This window comes from Lissotriton helveticus, chromosome 11, assembly GCF_964261635.1.
Source record: "Lissotriton helveticus chromosome 11, aLisHel1.1, whole genome shotgun sequence".
NCBI classification, from domain to species: Eukaryota; Metazoa; Chordata; class Amphibia; order Caudata; family Salamandridae; genus Lissotriton; species Lissotriton helveticus.
Genome location: NC_136072.1, coordinates 39,804,395 through 39,821,058, shown reverse-complemented (window position 1 = coordinate 39,821,058; position 16,664 = coordinate 39,804,395). Strand labels below are relative to the sequence as shown.

At 48.8% G+C, this 16,664-nt stretch overlaps 9 non-coding genes across 9 annotated transcripts; all 9 read right to left on the bottom strand.

The window, feature by feature from the left end:
- Positions 1-2,695: 2,695 nt before the first annotated feature.
- TRNAG-UCC (transfer RNA glycine (anticodon UCC)) lies at positions 2,696-2,767 on the bottom strand. The gene has a single exon. It is a non-coding gene; the product is annotated as a tRNA-Gly (tRNA).
- Positions 2,768-3,315: 548 nt separating this feature from the next.
- TRNAM-CAU (transfer RNA methionine (anticodon CAU)) lies at positions 3,316-3,387 on the bottom strand. Its single transcript has one exon. It is a non-coding gene; the product is annotated as a tRNA-Met (tRNA).
- Positions 3,388-10,099: 6,712 nt separating this feature from the next.
- Positions 10,100-10,171, bottom strand: TRNAG-CCC (transfer RNA glycine (anticodon CCC)). Its single transcript has one exon. It is a non-coding gene; the product is annotated as a tRNA-Gly (tRNA).
- Positions 10,172-11,420: 1,249 nt separating this feature from the next.
- On the bottom strand, positions 11,421-11,492 carry TRNAG-UCC (transfer RNA glycine (anticodon UCC)). The gene has a single exon. It is a non-coding gene; the product is annotated as a tRNA-Gly (tRNA).
- A 1,520-nt stretch (positions 11,493-13,012) lies between these two features.
- Positions 13,013-13,084, bottom strand: TRNAE-UUC (transfer RNA glutamic acid (anticodon UUC)). The gene has a single exon. It is a non-coding gene; the product is annotated as a tRNA-Glu (tRNA).
- A 199-nt stretch (positions 13,085-13,283) lies between these two features.
- On the bottom strand, positions 13,284-13,355 carry TRNAM-CAU (transfer RNA methionine (anticodon CAU)). The gene has a single exon. It is a non-coding gene; the product is annotated as a tRNA-Met (tRNA).
- A 1,247-nt stretch (positions 13,356-14,602) lies between these two features.
- On the bottom strand, positions 14,603-14,674 carry TRNAT-CGU (transfer RNA threonine (anticodon CGU)). The gene has a single exon. It is a non-coding gene; the product is annotated as a tRNA-Thr (tRNA).
- A 903-nt stretch (positions 14,675-15,577) lies between these two features.
- On the bottom strand, positions 15,578-15,649 carry TRNAG-UCC (transfer RNA glycine (anticodon UCC)). Its single transcript has one exon. It is a non-coding gene; the product is annotated as a tRNA-Gly (tRNA).
- An 899-nt stretch (positions 15,650-16,548) lies between these two features.
- TRNAG-UCC (transfer RNA glycine (anticodon UCC)) lies at positions 16,549-16,620 on the bottom strand. Its single transcript has one exon. It is a non-coding gene; the product is annotated as a tRNA-Gly (tRNA).
- Between the last annotated feature and the right edge of the window lie 44 nt (positions 16,621-16,664).

Here is a 16,664-nt window from a genome sequence, read left to right as displayed (position 1 = left end):
CGAAGAAACAACTTGACTTGTCATGTGTCAGAAATTGAGAAAAAGTTTATAGGGCAGGTGGATACTCGATACAGAAGGCAAAAGATCCAAAAAGCCTCAGGACAATGGGAAACAGATTGGACCAAGGAAGAAAGGGAACACCAAAGGAAGGGTAGCAAGGGTCCAATTGCTTTAGACAAGGAGAAGAAGGGGAAACTGTGTATTCACAGAAGTTACTCCTATTATGAGGATGTGTTTGTAGGGAAAGTCAGTTGTGAACATGCTTTCCAATTGGAGTACTACTCCAAGGACTTTTTGAAGGAGATGCAAGCCATCCCAAATGTATATTTTGTATGTGGAAGGAATGCCTATGTGAAGTTACCAGATAATTGGTACGGATCATGCTATTTAGCAATTGTCTTTCCCAAAGTATACCATGTTGAGAATTTAGAGACAACAAAGAGAGGAACACAAACTAGAGGGAGAAGAGATCTAGGTGCTGAAGAGATAGTTGGGAATGTATTTGGTGCTGTATTCCCCTTTTTGGGATTGATACTGAATGACATCAAGCTTAGGAGATTGGCTACAGTCGTAGATAGGTTATCTGCCAGTACTGCTAGATCATTAATGCTGGTGGAGGGTGAGATGCAATCGATAAGGGCAATAGTTCTTCAGAATCTACTTGCTTTAGATGTTCTGTTAGCCAAAGAGGGAGGAGTTTGTAAGGCTTTGAAGGTCCAGGAATGCTGCACTTACATTCCAGACAATTCAAAACCTCTAGAGAAGTACATACGAAACATTACTGCAATTCACCACGAAATTGAAGATCTGACAAAAGTAAATGTGTGGGAAAAGGTAGGTCACGGAATGGGTAAAGTTGGAGGTTGGTTTGCCAACCTGGGAAAGGGTATCATTTGGTACATACTGAAACCCATCAATATAATTGTGATTTGTGTAATCACTTTGTGGGGATTGGTGCGTCTGTATCAGTGGTATAGTGCAAACAGGTTGCAGAGATCTAGGAGAGAACAGGAAAGAAGACTGAATGCGATGCAAGATACACAATATAAGAGTCTGAAGGCATTGGAGACAATGAAACGAGGTGGTACTGCAATGACTTCACTTTGAAGGATCTTACATTTTAGTGATGGTGTTTTGATGGTGATGACTCCTGAAAGTCATCAAAGGGGGGACTGAGAGAGCGAAAATCTGAAAAAAATGTATAAGTGCATCATATGTACAAGCACGTAGTATTAGTTTAAATATATTGCACACAAGTGTTTTATACATAGAAGTGAAATATGGCGAGTGTTTAAATAAGAGTAGCAATACTCATAGTAGTGTGAAAACTAAATGTAGAAATGTTAGAATGATATGAAACTTCACGTTTCTCATGTTAAGTGATTGTGTGTAAAGGAAACGAAACCTTACAAACCAATGATAATGTGTAGGCCGCATGGCAATTCACAGTAAAAGATAAAGTGCTGCTACACTTACATGAAACGTGGACATAACATTGTTTTACAAAGTATTTAATCATAGAATTGAAATATATGTTTTATATAGATGTGTTGCATTATATTATAGAGAGTTGGTTAGAATACTGTTTAAGTGAAGAAATTAAATGTTTCAGCGGAGCAGAAGCCGTTCTATGTATTCCTGAAAGGCTTGAGATGACAAAGTCATTACTTTTCATCTAAATGTGCTCGTTAGGGGGAAAGTCGTGCTAGGCACTAACTGTAAATCCTTTCACATGTTTTATGGTCTAAGATATGGTGGTCGTTGGAATTTGAGGCCCACCGTACATGTGTCTGTTGCAGGTGCGAGGAGTCCTAATCAGTACCGTGATGAACAGTCCCTTTGTTCAAGAGAGCCAGGCACAGGCCTGGAGGAGTCTTCAGGAATTTTAGGGGGTACTGTCTCGCTGGAGAAGAAGCCTGGGAAGCCTGGGAAGCAAGGTCAACTTTAACGAGGGTCCCGAAGAGTATCATCATGGAGTTTGCCGCCAGAATCGATACCACGTGAGGGGCGTCCCGAGGGGCGTTCCTATTGGAAATGTGATTTCGTATTAGGGACAGCGACCCGGGGAGGAGACAGAGCCAGATGATTTTGGAAGCCTAAGGAAGCGGTTGGGTAGGCAGATAGACTGACCGAAAGAGAGAAATTCACCTTAAGACTGAGAAAAGTGCGTGATCTTTTTTGGAAGACACCACTGCTGACACCTTTTTAGGTAAAGATCTTGTTAAGTAGGGATGTCACTTAGTCTAGTGTAGGGTCAGATTAATCTGAACTTTTCCTTTCTGTAAATGACTTTAAAGTTGCAACTTATATCGATGCTCGCAACTATTTTTGATTATTTCCTTTTGTAGATTGAGAGCATTTAAGGAGTATCTTTTTGTAGTCATACCTGTTTACCTTTTGAATCTTATCCTGAGATGTTTGTATCTTCAGATACTTTTGGCTTTATAATAAATCTTTAAACTTATCCGTAGTCAATGGTTCTTTAGAGTGGTGTAAGTTCTTAACTGATTGACCTAGTAGCAGATTGCCTTTTACTCAATGACAGATACCAACGATCCAGTCGACTTGGTTTGGGATCTGGTAAGATAACTATAGACCAGAAACCCCGCGTTAACAAATCTATTCAGGATATTTCCATTTTGTGACATGTTGCATTAAAATATATCCTGCTTGCAGAATATATAAGTATTTGTACTGCGTTGGCCGGGAGTCGAACCCGGGTCAACTGCTTGGAAGGCAGCTATGCTCACCACTATACCACCAACGCCCTCTGATCTGTGCAATCTCAGTTCTAAACATTACGACCCTGAGTTCAATGTCTATCTTGCACCAGCTTCAATGGTGCATTTGGTTCAGATACCAACATGAGAAGCAGTAAAAAGTTTTTAGCAGAGGGTAAGGAACTGGGATTGAAACCAAGGACAAAGCTGTGCAGAAGAGAAGAATGGAAAGCAGCAGTACAAATAATAGATATGCACATATAGAGGTAGCATGGGAAGCAAAGCAGGAAAGAGAAAGAGAGAACATTCCAAGAAATGCCTAGGAGATAGATAAGAGCACAACGAAAAGGGAAGAATGAAATTCAAAGCATTGCCCAGAAAAGTGTTTGAAGGTCCCACCAGTCATTTATGCTTATTATTGTGTGTCTTTACTTTCAAAGTACAGGGTGGATCCTTTGACGATCCCTCTCTTGTATTTCAGCAGACACAGATAGTTCAGAAGTCTTTTCTAACATAGCTGGCACAAGCTTGCACTTTTCCTTGCTGGCAGCCTGGAAATGACAGCTTGGTCCTTGCAAGTAAAATCAAGCAAAATTAGCAGAGGATGGTTTCGATCCATCGACCTCTGGGTTATGGGCCCAGCACGCTTCCGCTGCGCCACTCTGCTGCTTTGGGAAAGTGTTCTCTTTATGCAGATGAGAAGCATTCAGCAGAGTAGCGCGGGATTGGTCTGGCTCTCACCTCATTTGCCTAAGTATATCGCAAGGCATGCTGGATATAGAAAAACTTCATCTTCCCCTCTCACAATCAGTCATAACTGAAAGTCAGACACTCTCAGGCACTAGCCGTTTCAAACCTTTATCAAGACAGCAGCTCTTGAACCCTCTATATCTCTCTCTGTGATACTAGCGCTAGCATGCTCAGGATTTGGCTTTACCTGGGAGCCAGAGATCTACCCGGTGAGGGCTTGCCCGGTGTGAGGCTTTTGAGCGTTTGGGAGCGTTGTGGACGTTGGACAGGAAACGATGCAAATTTGAAGCATCCAACCTTCCTGCTGCAGTGAGACGCTCTTTCCATGGACATCTGCCTCTTGGATTCCTCTCAACTTGCCTTCTGATAAAACATTTTGTGAGCCGCAGTTACCTTCGACAGCTACAAGGTGGCGCTACATGCAGGTGAGAGCACAAGTATGCACAAAATGTTAAGGACTTTTGACAGATTTATCGGTGGATCTTGTATATTTTTTTCAGAGGCTAGATATTGCCTAGAAATGCTTTCTAACATAGAGATGCTAGAGTTATAATGTCTGGTCGGGCCTCAGCCCTTTCATTGTCTGCCCACTGTAACATATTTATTACCAGCACATGTGAGTGGTGACTCTGCTTTATGAAACTTATCATATATCTGAAAGAAACAGGTTAGTATTAGATTCCTTACCTTAGAATATCCCCAGGCGTCAGTCTGGATCCGGAAACTTTTGCGTAGCAGTACCCCTGCGCGTCGGTAGGCGTCGTCTGCAGGCGTCCCCTGCGGCTCCGCGTCGTCGGCGTCGTGCGCCGTGATGACGTCGCTGGAGTATATAGACGCCGCCTCCGCGCGCTGACGTCAGTTCTTCTTTTTTCCGCGCCAGTTAGCGCAGATCCGAAGAGCAGTACTCCGGTCTTTTGACCTCGTTTTTTGATAACTCTAACTCTAACTTTTTTGGTGCCGGTAGGATGCCCGGGTTTAAAAATTGTGAAGGGTGCGACCGCCTGATGTCGGTCACCGACCACCATCGACTCTGCCTCCGGTGCCTGGGCGCGGACCACGACGTCGAGTCCTGCGTCGACTGCCGGGCCTTGACGAGTAAGGCTAGGCGGGAGCGGTCCCGCAAGCTGCTCGAGCTCCGGATGTCGGCCCGCGTCGAGAGCGGTCCCGGTCCGGCCGGAGGTCGAGGGAGCGGTCGAGAGAACGGTCGCGGAGCCGCCACGAGCGCTCCGGAAGTCGTCACCACTCCTCCAGTTCCTCAGGTAAGCGACACAAGAAGTCGGGGCGTCGTCATCGCACCCCCGACTCCCCCCGACGCTCGCGCGATGCGGCCGGGGGTTCGGGTGGCCCCACCCCCGCGGCTCTGCGTGGGTCGCCGACGCTGCCTGCTCCATACCCGTCGGTCCCTGGGCAAGGCGCGTCGCGGGAGGAGATAGAGGAGTTCCTCATGGCCATGAGGGCGCTGTCTCCTCCGACGGGGCCTACGGCGCCTGCGGGCCCGGTGGTCCCGTCCGGGGGCCCGAGCGGTTCGGGTGCTCCTGCGCCGTCGCCGTCGGGTGCTCCGGCCCCGCCGCCGCCGGCGGCTCCAGCCCCGGCGCCGCTGGGCCCTTCAGGGTCGTCGCCGGCTGGTCACCCGGCCTCTCCGGCGTCGATTCCATCGGGGCAACCCGTGGTGCCGCCTCCGCGCGGCGCCGTGACTCCGACGCCGGTTCCGGCCGGCGTCGGGGCTCCGGCGCCGGCTCCGGGCGGCGCCACCCCCATTTCCTCTCCAGTTCCGGACGCGGAGTCGGACCGGCGTCGCCCGACGCCGAGTCCGGCGCCGATGGGGCCCATTGACCCCGAGGAGCCGGTCTATATCGTCGAATCCGAGTACGGAGATGATGAAGATTATGGAGAGGGTTGGGAGGGGTCTGAGGACCCTCTGACACGCGACTGTCAGTACGACGTGGACTGGGCAGGTGACTTGGGTGATGCCAGTGGTCTAGATGAATCACCTAACCCTGGCTTTGTCTCGCCTCCCACTGTGGCGTCGGAGGCTGGGGCTACCTACTCTGTGGTGCTGGTGAGGGCTGCCAAGGCCTTGAACCTTGAGCTCCCCGTCGCAAAGGTGAAGCCTAACATCCTCACCGAGGTATTCAAACCGCAGTCATGCCCACAGGAGCCTCTGCTGCCGTTTAATGAAGCCTTGACGGACGTTCTGTTGGGCACGTGGTCCAGGCCCGCTTCAGGTTCGCCTGTTGACAGGAACGTTGCCAGGCGCCACCGTCCGTGTTCGGACGACCCTAAGTTTCTGTCCACCCATCCCACCCCTGAGAGTCTGGTGATCCAGGCCTCCACATCCCAATCCGCATTCCCGTCGGCCCCGCCCGACCGGGAGTCAAAGAGGTATGACCAGTTTGGCAAGAAGGTCTTCTCGTCCCTGAGTGCGGGACTGCGGTCTTGCAATACCGCATGCCTCTTGGGCCGCTACACCCACTCTCTGTGGGATACGGTCGCGGAGTGTCTGCCGCAATGCCCGCAGGAGGTACGGGACAAGCTCGGCCAGACTATGGTTGAAGGCCGGGATGCGGCGAAGTATTCGATCAGGTGTGGTCTAGATACGACCGACTCGCTGGGCAGAGCGATGTCCACGACGGTGGCGATTCGTCGCCACGCCTGGCTGAGATCCGCCAATTTTTCGCCGGATGTCCAGAATGCCCTGATGGACATGCCGTTCGATGGCAGTCGCCTGTTTGGCGACAAAGCGGACAACGCGCTTGAGCGCTTCAAGGACTCTAGGGTCACGGCCAAGTCCTTGGGTCACTCGACCCAGCACCAGCAAACGGGTTCGTTTCGCTCCTTTCGTGGCCACGGAAGGGGCGGTCCCACACGTGCTGCCAGCCACGCACCGCAGAACACTTCTCAACGCGGTGGCGGCCGTGGATTCCGCCGTGGTGGCGGTCGGGGACAGCGGCGAGGTCAGGCCACACCTCCCCCCGCAGCAGCCTCCAAATCCTCCTAGTCCGAGATTTCGGGCCCATGTGACGCCAGTGGGTGGCAGGGTTCGCCATCACCACTCCCGCTGGCGCACTATCACCTCGGACAGGTGGGTGCTGCAGCTCGTCCGAAGGGGCTACTCCCTCCCCTTCGAGACCTCTCCTCCAGCCATGCCACCGCAGAACCACCGTGTGTCAGGGGACCACTTGACACTTCTGCAGGAGGAAGTTAAGGCCCTCTTGGCCAAGGGGGCCATCGAGCGCATTCCTGGGCCAGAAGTAGGGTGTGGTTGCTACTCCCACTACTTTCTGGTACCCAAGAAGGACAAGGGGGGCCTGCGTCCTATCTTGGATCTACGGAACGTCAACGGCTTCCTCCGGAAGGAGAAGTTCAAGATGTTGACTTTGGCTCAGGTCTTGGCTGCTCTAGACCCGCAAGACTGGATGGTAGCGTTGGACTTGCAGGATGCGTATTTTCACATCCCCGTCCTGCCGACCCACCGGCGTTACCTGCGGTTCACGGTAGGCCACGAGCACTTTCAGTTTATCGTGCTCCCATTCGGCCTTACCAGCGCCCCACGGGTGTTCACGAAAGTGATGGCGGTGGTCGCAGCTCATCTGCGCCGGTTAGGGGTTTCAGTCTTCCCCTACCTCGACGACTGGTTGTTGAAGGCGGGCTCGCCCCAGACAGTCGCCCACCACCTCCAGATGACGGTAGACCTCCTGCACGAGCTGGGGTTTTCCATCAACGTGCCGAAATCACACCTGTGCCCCTCTCAACAGCTCCTTTTCATCGGAGCGGTTCTCGACTCGGCGCAGTTTCGGGTTTATCCTCCGGAACGGCGGGTCCGGGATATTCAGGCTTTGATTCCCATCTTTCAGCCGTTATCCCGGGTCTCGGTCAGGTTGACGCTGCGGCTTCTGGGGCTGATGGCCTCCTGCATCCTTCTGGTGCATCACGCCAGGTGGCGGATGCGGGCTCTGCAGTGGGACCTGAAGTTTCAGTGGGCCCAGCATCAGGGCAACCTATCCGACCACGTCCTGATCTCGGAGGGCACTGCGAGACAGTTGCAGTGGTGGCTTACGGACCGCGATTTGGTCAGGGGCAGATCCCTCTCCCTTCCCCAACCGGAGCACGTAGTTGTGACGGACGCGTCCCTCCAGGGCTGGGGAGGCCACTTGGGAGAGGCGGAGATCAGAGGCATCTGGTCTCCGGCGGAGTCCCGGCTCCATATCAACATGTTGGAGCTGCGGGCGATTCGCCTAGCACTGAAGGCATTCCTCCCCTTTGTCAACGGGAGTGTAGTGCAGGTGTTCACGGACAACACCACCGCCATGTGGTACTGCAACAAGCAGGGCGGAGTGGGGTCGTGGACCCTTTGCCAGGAGGCCCTGCGTCTCTGGCAATGGCTGGAACGTCAGGGCGTGACTCTGACGGTTCAACACCTGGCAGGTTCTCTGAACGCCAGGGCGGACGAACTCAGCCGTCGGTGCTCGGTGGATCACGAATGGCGTCTGAACTCGGACGTGGCGAAAGGCCTCTTTCTGCAATGGGGAGAGCCTTGGTTAGATCTATTCGCCACAGAAGAGAACGCGCAATGTCATCAGTTCTGCGCGTTGGAGTTTCCAAGACGGCACTCGCTCGGCGACGCCTTTCAGCGCGAGTGGAGTTGCGGTCTATTGTACGCCTTTCCGCCTATACCACTTCTGCCCAGAGTGCTGAAGAAGATCAGGCGCGACCGGGCCCAAGTTATCCTTGTGGCTCCGGACTGGGCTCGAAGGTACTGGTATCCCGAGCTACTCAGCATGTCAGTCGGTCCCTCGATCCGCCTGCCCCTTCAGGAGGACCTTCTGTCGCAGCAGCAGGGGACGGTCCTCCACCCGAACCTGTCCAGTCTCCACCTCCATGCTTGGAGATTGAGCGGCGACAGTTGAGGCCATTTGACTTGCCTCCTGAAGTCTGTGATGTGATTCTGGCAGCCAGGCGTCCCTCCACAAAGTCGGTATACGCCTGCCGGTGGAACAGATTTGTGGCATGGTGCACAGCAAAGGCTGTGGATCCTCTCTCTGCTCCCCTTTCTGAAGTTCTCCTCTTCCTTCTTTCTCTTGCCCAGCAGGGCTCTGCTCTGGGCACTATCAAGGGCTACCTTTCTGCCCTTTCCGCCTTCTTAAGGCTACCTGATCAGCCATCTTTATTCAAGTCCCCTATTGTAATGAGATTCTTGAAAGGCATCACGCACATGTGTCCACCTGTTCCGTTCGTGATGCCTCAGTGGGACTTGAACCTGGTTCTGACCTTCTTGATGTGCGCTCCCTTTGAGCCGCTTCATTCCTGTCCTCTCCGTCTTCTCACCTTAAAGACGGCCTTCCTGGTTGCCATCACCTCTGCCAGGAGAGTGAGTGAGTTCCAGGCTCTTTCTGTGAAACCTCCTTTCTTGTCCGTTCATCCTGACAAGGTGGTTCTTAGAACTAGACCTTCTTTCCTGCCCAAAGTAGTTTCTGCTTTTCACATCGGGCAGTCCATCACCTTACCCTCCTTCTTCCCGCCTCCGCATCCTTCGAAAGATGAAGAGCGGCTCCATCGTCTGGACCCAAAACGTGCGCTTTCATTTTATATGGATCGCACACGCCAGTTCCGGGTGGATGACCAACTGTTTGTTGGCTACGTGGGTGAGAAGAAGGGAAGGGCGGTACAGAAACGAACCATTTCTCGATGGGTCGTCCTGTGCATCAAAGCATGCTACTCTTTGGCTCGGAAGGAGCCCCCTGTTGGGCTGAGGGCCCATTTCACTCGGGCCACGGCGGCTACTACTGCCCTGGGCCGGGGAGTCCCTTTGCAGGACATTTGCCAGGCGGCTACGTGGGCCTCGCTGCACACCTTTGCGAGGCATTACTGCCTGGACAGTCAAGTCCGGAGGGACGGCTTCTTTGGCCGTTCGGTCCTCCAGGATTTTCTGGTGTAGGATTGTATTGGTTCGCAGACCCACCACCGGGGTTGGTATTGCTGGGGTATCTATTCTAAGGTAAGGAATCTAATACTAACCTGTTTCTTTCAGATGAACAAGTTACTTACCTTCGGTAACGATATATCTGTAAGAAACAGTAGTTAGTATTAGATTCCTTACCGCCCCACCCATCCTCCCCGTTCTGCGAACTGATACCTAGGGTTAAGGACATCCCTTTCAGGGCCCTAGTTTCACATGGCACCAGTGTTGGTTCTCACATGGCTCTGCGTGTTCTGGCGCGGAAAAGCTGTGTGCAAAGAACTGACGTCAGCACGCGGAGGCGGCGTCTATATACTCCAGCGACGTCATCACGACGCCGACGACGCGGAGCCGCAGGGGACGCCTGCAGACGACGCCTACCGACGCGCAGGGGTACTGCTACGCAAAAGTTTCCGGATCCAGACTGACGCCTGGGGATATTCTAAGGTAAGGAATCTAATACTAACTACTGTTTCTTACAGATATATCGTTACCGAAGGTAAGTAACTTGTTCATTAGGACAATGAATGTAGCAGAAGGGGCGATCGAGAGGTTTGCCTACGTATTTGTTTATTTCTTTATATATGGCTGATTAATCTGTTCATGATATTTCCATTTTGTGAAATGTTGAATTAAAGTATATCCTGCTTGCAGAATATATAAGTATTTGCATTGCGTTGGCCGGGAATCGAACCCGGGTCAACTGCTTGGGAAGCAGCTATGCTCACCACTATACCACCAACGCCCTCTGACATTTGCGTTCTCGGTTCTAAATATTATGACTCAGAGATCAATGACTATCTTGCACCAGCTTCAATGGTGCATTTGGTTTAGATACCAACATGAAAAGCAGTAGAACGTTATTTGCAGAGGGTAAGGAACTCGGGATTAAAACCAAGGACAAAGCTGTGCAGAAGAGAAGAATGGAAAGCAGCAGTACAATGAATATATATATAACATATAGAGGCAGCAAGGGAAGCAAAGCAGGGAAGAGAAAGAGAGAACATTCCATGAAATGCCCAGGAGATAGATAAGAGCAGAACAAAAAGGGAAGAATGAAATTCAAAGCCTGCACAGAAAAGTGTTTGAAGGTCCCACCAGTCATGTATGCTTATTATTGTGTGTCTTTACTTTCAAAGTACAGGGTGGATCCTTTGACACTCCCTCTCTTGTATTTCAGCAGACACAGATAGTTGAGAAGTCTTATATCACTTAGCTGGCACAAGCTTGCGCTTTTCCTTTCCGGCAGCGTGGAAATGACAGCTTGGTCCTTGGAAGAAAAATCAAGCAAAATTAGCAGAGGATGGTTTCGATCCATCGACCTCTGGGTCATGGGCCCAGCACGCTTCCGCTGCGCCACTCTGCTCCTTTTTCAGAGTGTTCTCTTTATGCAGATGAGGAGCATTCAGGGGAGTGACGTGGGCGTTCGGGACGTGAGAGGACGATGGACAGGAAACTGTGCAAATTTGAAGCATCCATCCTTCCTGCTGCAGTCAGAGGCTCTTTCCAAGGACATCTGCCTCTTGGATTCCTCTCAACTTGCCTTCTGATAAAACATTTTGTGAGCCGCAGTTACCTTCGGCGCCTACAAGGTGGAGCTACATTCAGGTGAGAGCACAAGTATGCCCAAAATATTGGGGACTTTTGCCAGATTTATCGATGGATTTTACATATTTTTTTCAGAGGCTAGACATTACCTAGGAATGCTTTTTAACATAGAGATGCTTTAGTTATAATGTGTGGTCGGGCCTCAGCCCGTTCATTGTCTTCCCACTGTAACATATTTATTACCAGCTCATGTGAGTGGTGACTCTGCTTTATGAAACTTATCATATAGTAGGACAATGAGTATAGCAGAAGGGGCGATCGAGATGCTTGCCTACATATTTGTTTATTTTTTATATAATGGCTGATTAATCTGTTCATGATATTTCCATTTTGTGACATGTTGCATTAAAATATATCCTGATTGCAGAATATATAAGAATTGGTACTGCGTTGGCCGGGAATCGAACCCGTGTCGACTGCTTGGAAGGCAGCTATGCTCACCACTATACCACCAACGCTCTCTGATCTGTGTAATCTCGGTTCTAAACATTACCACCCTGAGTTCAATGTCTATCTTGCACCAGCTTCAATGGTGCATTTGGTTTATATACCAACATGAGAAGCAGTAGAAAGGTTTTAGCAGATTGTAAGGAACTGGGATTGAAACCAAGGACACAGCTGTGAAGAAGAGAAGAATGGTAAGCAGCAGTACAAATAATGGATATGAACATATAGAGGCAGCATGGGAAGCAAAGCAGGGAAAAGAAAGAGAGAACTTTCCAGGAAATGCCCAGGAGATAGATAAGAGCAGAACAAAAAGGTAAGAATGATATTCAAAGCATGCCCAGAAAAGTGTTTGAAGGTCCCACCAGTCATTTATGCTTATTATTGTGTGTCTTTACTTTCAAGGTACAGGGTGGATCCCTTAACGATCCCTCTCTTGTATTTCAGCAGACACAGATAGTTCAGAAGTCGTTTCTACCATAGCTGGCACAAGCTTGCGCTTTTCCTTGCTGGCAGCCTTAAAATGACAGCTTGGTCTTTGGAAGAAAAATCAAGCAAAATTAGCAGAGGATGGTTTCAATCCATCGACCTCTGGGTTATGGGCCCAGCACGCTTCCGCTGCGCCACTCTGCTGCTTTGGGAAAGTGTTCTCTTTATGCAGATGAGGAGCATTCAGCAGAGTAGCGTGGGATTGGTCGGGCTCTCACCTCATTTGCCTAAGTATATCGCAAGGCATGCTGGGTATAGAAAAACTTCATCTTCCCCTCTCACAATCAGTCATAACTGAAAGTCAGACACTCTCAGGCACTAGCCGTTTCAAACCTTTATCAAGACAGCAGCTCTTGAACCCTCTATATATCTCTCTGTGATACTAGCGCTAACATGCTCAGGATTTGGCTTTACCTGGGAGCCAGAGATCTACACGGTGAGGGCGAGGCTTTTGAGCGTTTGGGAGCGTTTGGGAGCATTGTGGACGTTGGAGACGTTGGACAGGAAACTATGCAAATTTCAAGCATCCAACCTTCCTGCTGCAGTGAGAGGCTCTTTCCATGGACATCTGCCTCTTGGATTCCTCTCAACTTGCCTTCTGATAAAACATTTTGTGAGCTGCAGTTACCTTCGACAGCTACGAGGTGGCGCTACATTCAGGTCAGAGCACAAGTATGCAAAAATGTTACGGACTTTGGCCAGATTTATCGGTGGGTCTTGCATATTTTTTTCAGAGGCTAGAAATTGCCTAGAAATGCTTTTTAACATAGAGATGCTAGAGTTATAATGTCTGGTCGGGCCTCAGCCCTTTCATTGCCTGCCCAAAATAACATATTTATTACCAGCACATGTGAATGGCGACTCTGCTTTATGAAACTTATCATATATTAGGACAATGAATATAGCAGAAGGGGCGATTGAGATGTTTGCCTACGTATTTTTTAATTTCTATATATATGGCTGATTAATCTGTTCATGATATTTCCATTTTGTGACATGTTGAACTAAAATATATCCTGCTTGCAGAATACATAAGTATTTGCACTGCGATGGCCGGGAATCGAACCCAGGTCAACTGCTTGAAAGGCAGCTATGCTCACCACTATACCACCAACGCCCTCTGTCATTTATGCTTATTATTGTGTGTCTTTACTTTCAAAGTAAAGGGTGGATCCTTTGACGATCCCTCTCTTGTATTTCAGCAGACACAGATAGTTGAGAAGTCTTTTCTCACATAGCTGGCGCAAGCTTGCGCTTTTCCTTTCTGGCAGCGTGGAAATGACAGCTTGGTCCTTGGAAGGAAAATAAAGGAAATTTAGCAGAGGATGGTTTCGATCCATCGACCTCTGGGTTATGGGCCCAGCACGCTTCCGCTGCGCCACTCTGCTCCTCTGTGAAAGTGTTCTCTTTATGCAGATGAGGAGCATTCAGTGGAGTGACGTGGGCGTTCGGGACGTGAGAGGACGTTGGACAGGAAACTATGCAAATTTGAAGCATCCAACCTTCCTGCTGTAGTCAGAGGCACTTTCTATGGACATCTGCCTCTTGGATTCCTCTCAACTTGCCCTCTTATGAAACATTTTGTGAGCTGCAGTTACCTCCGATGGCTACAAGGTGGCGCTACATTCAGGTGAGAGCACAAGTATGCCCAAAATGTTAGTGACTTTTGCCAGATTTATCGGTGGATCTTGCATATTTTTTTCAGAGGCTAGATATTGCCTAGAAATGCTTTTTAACATAGAGATGCTGGAGTTATAATGTCTGGTCGGGCCTCAGCCCTTTCATTGTCTGCCCACTGTAACATATTTATTACCAGCACATGTGAGTGGTGACTCTGCTTTATGGAACTTATCATATATTAGGGCAATGAATATAGCAGAAGGGGCGATCGAGATGTTTGCCTACGTATTTGTTTATTTTTTTATATATGGCTGATTAATCTGTTCATGATATTTCCATTTTGTGACATATTGCATTAAAATATATCCAGCTTGCAGAATATATAAGTATTTGTACTGCGTTGGCTGGGAATCAAACCCGGGTCAACTGCTTGGAAGGGAGCTATGCTCACCACTATACCACCAACGCCCTATTATCTGTATGCTCTCGGTTCTAAACATTACGACCCTGAGTGCAATGTCTATCTTGCACCAGCTTCAACGGTGCATTTGGTTTAGATACCAACATGAAAAGCAGTAGAAAGTTTTTAGCAGAGGGTAAGGAACTGGGATTGAAACCAAGGTCAAAGCTGTGCGGAAGAGAAGAATGGAAAGCAGTAGTACAAATAATAGATATGAACATATAGATGCAGCATGGGAAGCAAAGCAGGGAAGAGAAAGAGAGAACATTCCAGGAAATGCCCAGGAGATAGATAATAGCACAACTAAAAGGGAAGAATGAAATTCAAAGCATGCCCAGAAAAGTGTTTGAAGGTCCCACCAGTCATTTATGCTTATTATTGTGTGTCTTTACTTTCAAAGTACAGGGTGGATCCTTTTACGATCCCTCTCTTGTATTTCAGCAGACACAGATAGTTGAGAAGTCTTTTCTCACATAGCTGGCAAAAGCTTGCGCTTTTACTTGCTGGCAGCCTGGGAATGACAGCTTGGTCCTCGGAAGAAAAACCAAGCAAAATTAGCAGAGGATGGTTTCGATCCATCGACCTCTGGGTTACGGGCCCAGCACGCTTCCGCTGCGCCACTCTGCTCCGTTGTGAAAGTGTTCTCTTTATGCAGATAAGGAGCATTCAGCAGAGTAGAGTGGGATTGGTCGGGCTCTCACCTCATTTGCCTAAGTATATCACAAGGCATGCTGGGTGCAGAAAAACTTAATCTCCCCCTCTCACAATCAGTCATAACTGAAAGCCAGACACTCTCAGGCACTAGCCGTTTCAAACCTTTATCAAGACAGCAGCTCTTGAACCCTCTATATCTCTCTCTGTGATACTAGCGCTAACATGCTCAGGATTTGGCTTTACCTGTGAGCCAGAGATCTACCCGGTGAGGGCTTGCCCGGTGTGAGGCTTTTGAGCGTTTGGGTGCGTTTGGGACGTGAGTGGACGTTGGACAGGAAACTATGCAAATTTCAAGCATCCAACCTTCCTGCTGCAGTGAGAGGCTCTATCCATGGACATCTGCCTCTTGGATTCCTCTCAACTTGCCTTCTGATAAAACATTTTGTGAGCTGCAGTTACCTTCGACAGCTACGAGGTGGCGCTACATTCAGGTCAGAGCACAAGTATGCAAAAATGTTACGGACTTTGGCCAGATTTATCGGTGGGTCTTGCATATTTTTTTCAGAGGCTAGAAATTGCCTAGGAATGCTTTTTAACATAGAGATGCTGGAGTTATAATGTCTGGTCGGGCCTCAGCCCTTTCATTGCCTGCCCAAAATAACATATTTATTACCAGCACATGTGAATGGCGACTCTGCTTTATGAAACTTATCATATATTAGGACAATGAATATAGCAGAAGGGGCGATTGAGATGTTTGCCTACGTATTTTTTAATTTCTATATATATGGCTGATTAATCTGTTCATGATATTTCCATTTTGTGACATGTTGAACTAAAATATATCCTGCTTGCAGAATACATAAGTATTTGCACTGCGTTGGCCGGGAATCGAACCCGGGTCAACTGCTTGGAAGGCAGCTATGCTCACCACTATACCACCAACGCCCTCTGTCATTTATGCTTATTATTGTGTGTCTTTACTTTCAAAGTAAAGGGTGGATCCTTTGACGATCCCTCTCTTGTATTTCAGCAGACACAGATAGTTGAGAAGTCTTTTCTCACATAGCTGGCGCAAGCTTGCGCTTTTCCTTTCTGGCAGCGTGGAAATGACAGCTTGGTCCTTGGAAGGAAAATAAAGCAAATTTAGCAGAGGATGATTTCGATCCATCGACCTCTGGGTTATGGGCCCAGCACGCTTCCGCTGCGCCACTCTGCTCCTCTGTGAAAGTGTTCTCTTTATGCAGATGAGGAGCATTCAGTGGAGTGACGTGGGCGTTCGGGACGTGAGAGGACGTTGGACAGGAAACTATGCAAATTTGAAGCATCCAACCTTCCTGCTGTAGTCAGAGGCTCTTTCTATGGACATCTGCCTCTTGGATTCCTCTCAACTTGCCCTCTTATGAAACATTTTGTGAGCTGCAGTTACCTCCGATGGCTACAAGGTGGCGCTACATTCAGGTGAGAGCACAAGTATGCCCAAAATGTTAGTGACTTTTGCCAGATTTATCGGTGGATCTTGCATATTTTTTTCAGAGGCTAGATATTGCCTAGAAATGCTTTTTAACATAGAGATGCTGGAGTTATAATGTCTGGTCGGGCCTCAGCCCTTTCATTGTCTGCCCACTGTAACATATTTATTACCAGCACATGTGAGTGGTGACTCTGCTTTATGGAACTTATCATATATTAGGGCAATGAATATAGCAGAAGGGGCGATCGAGATGTTTGCCTACGTATTTGTTTATTTTTTTATATATGGCTGATTAATCTGTTCATGATATTTCCATTTTGTGACATATTGCATTAAAATATATCCAGCTTGCAGAATATATAAGTATTTGTACTGCGTTGGCTGGGAATCGAACCCGGGTCAACTGCTTGGAAGGCAGCTATGCTCACCACTATACCACCAACGCCCTATGATCTGTATGCTCTCGGTTCTAAACATTACGACCCTGAG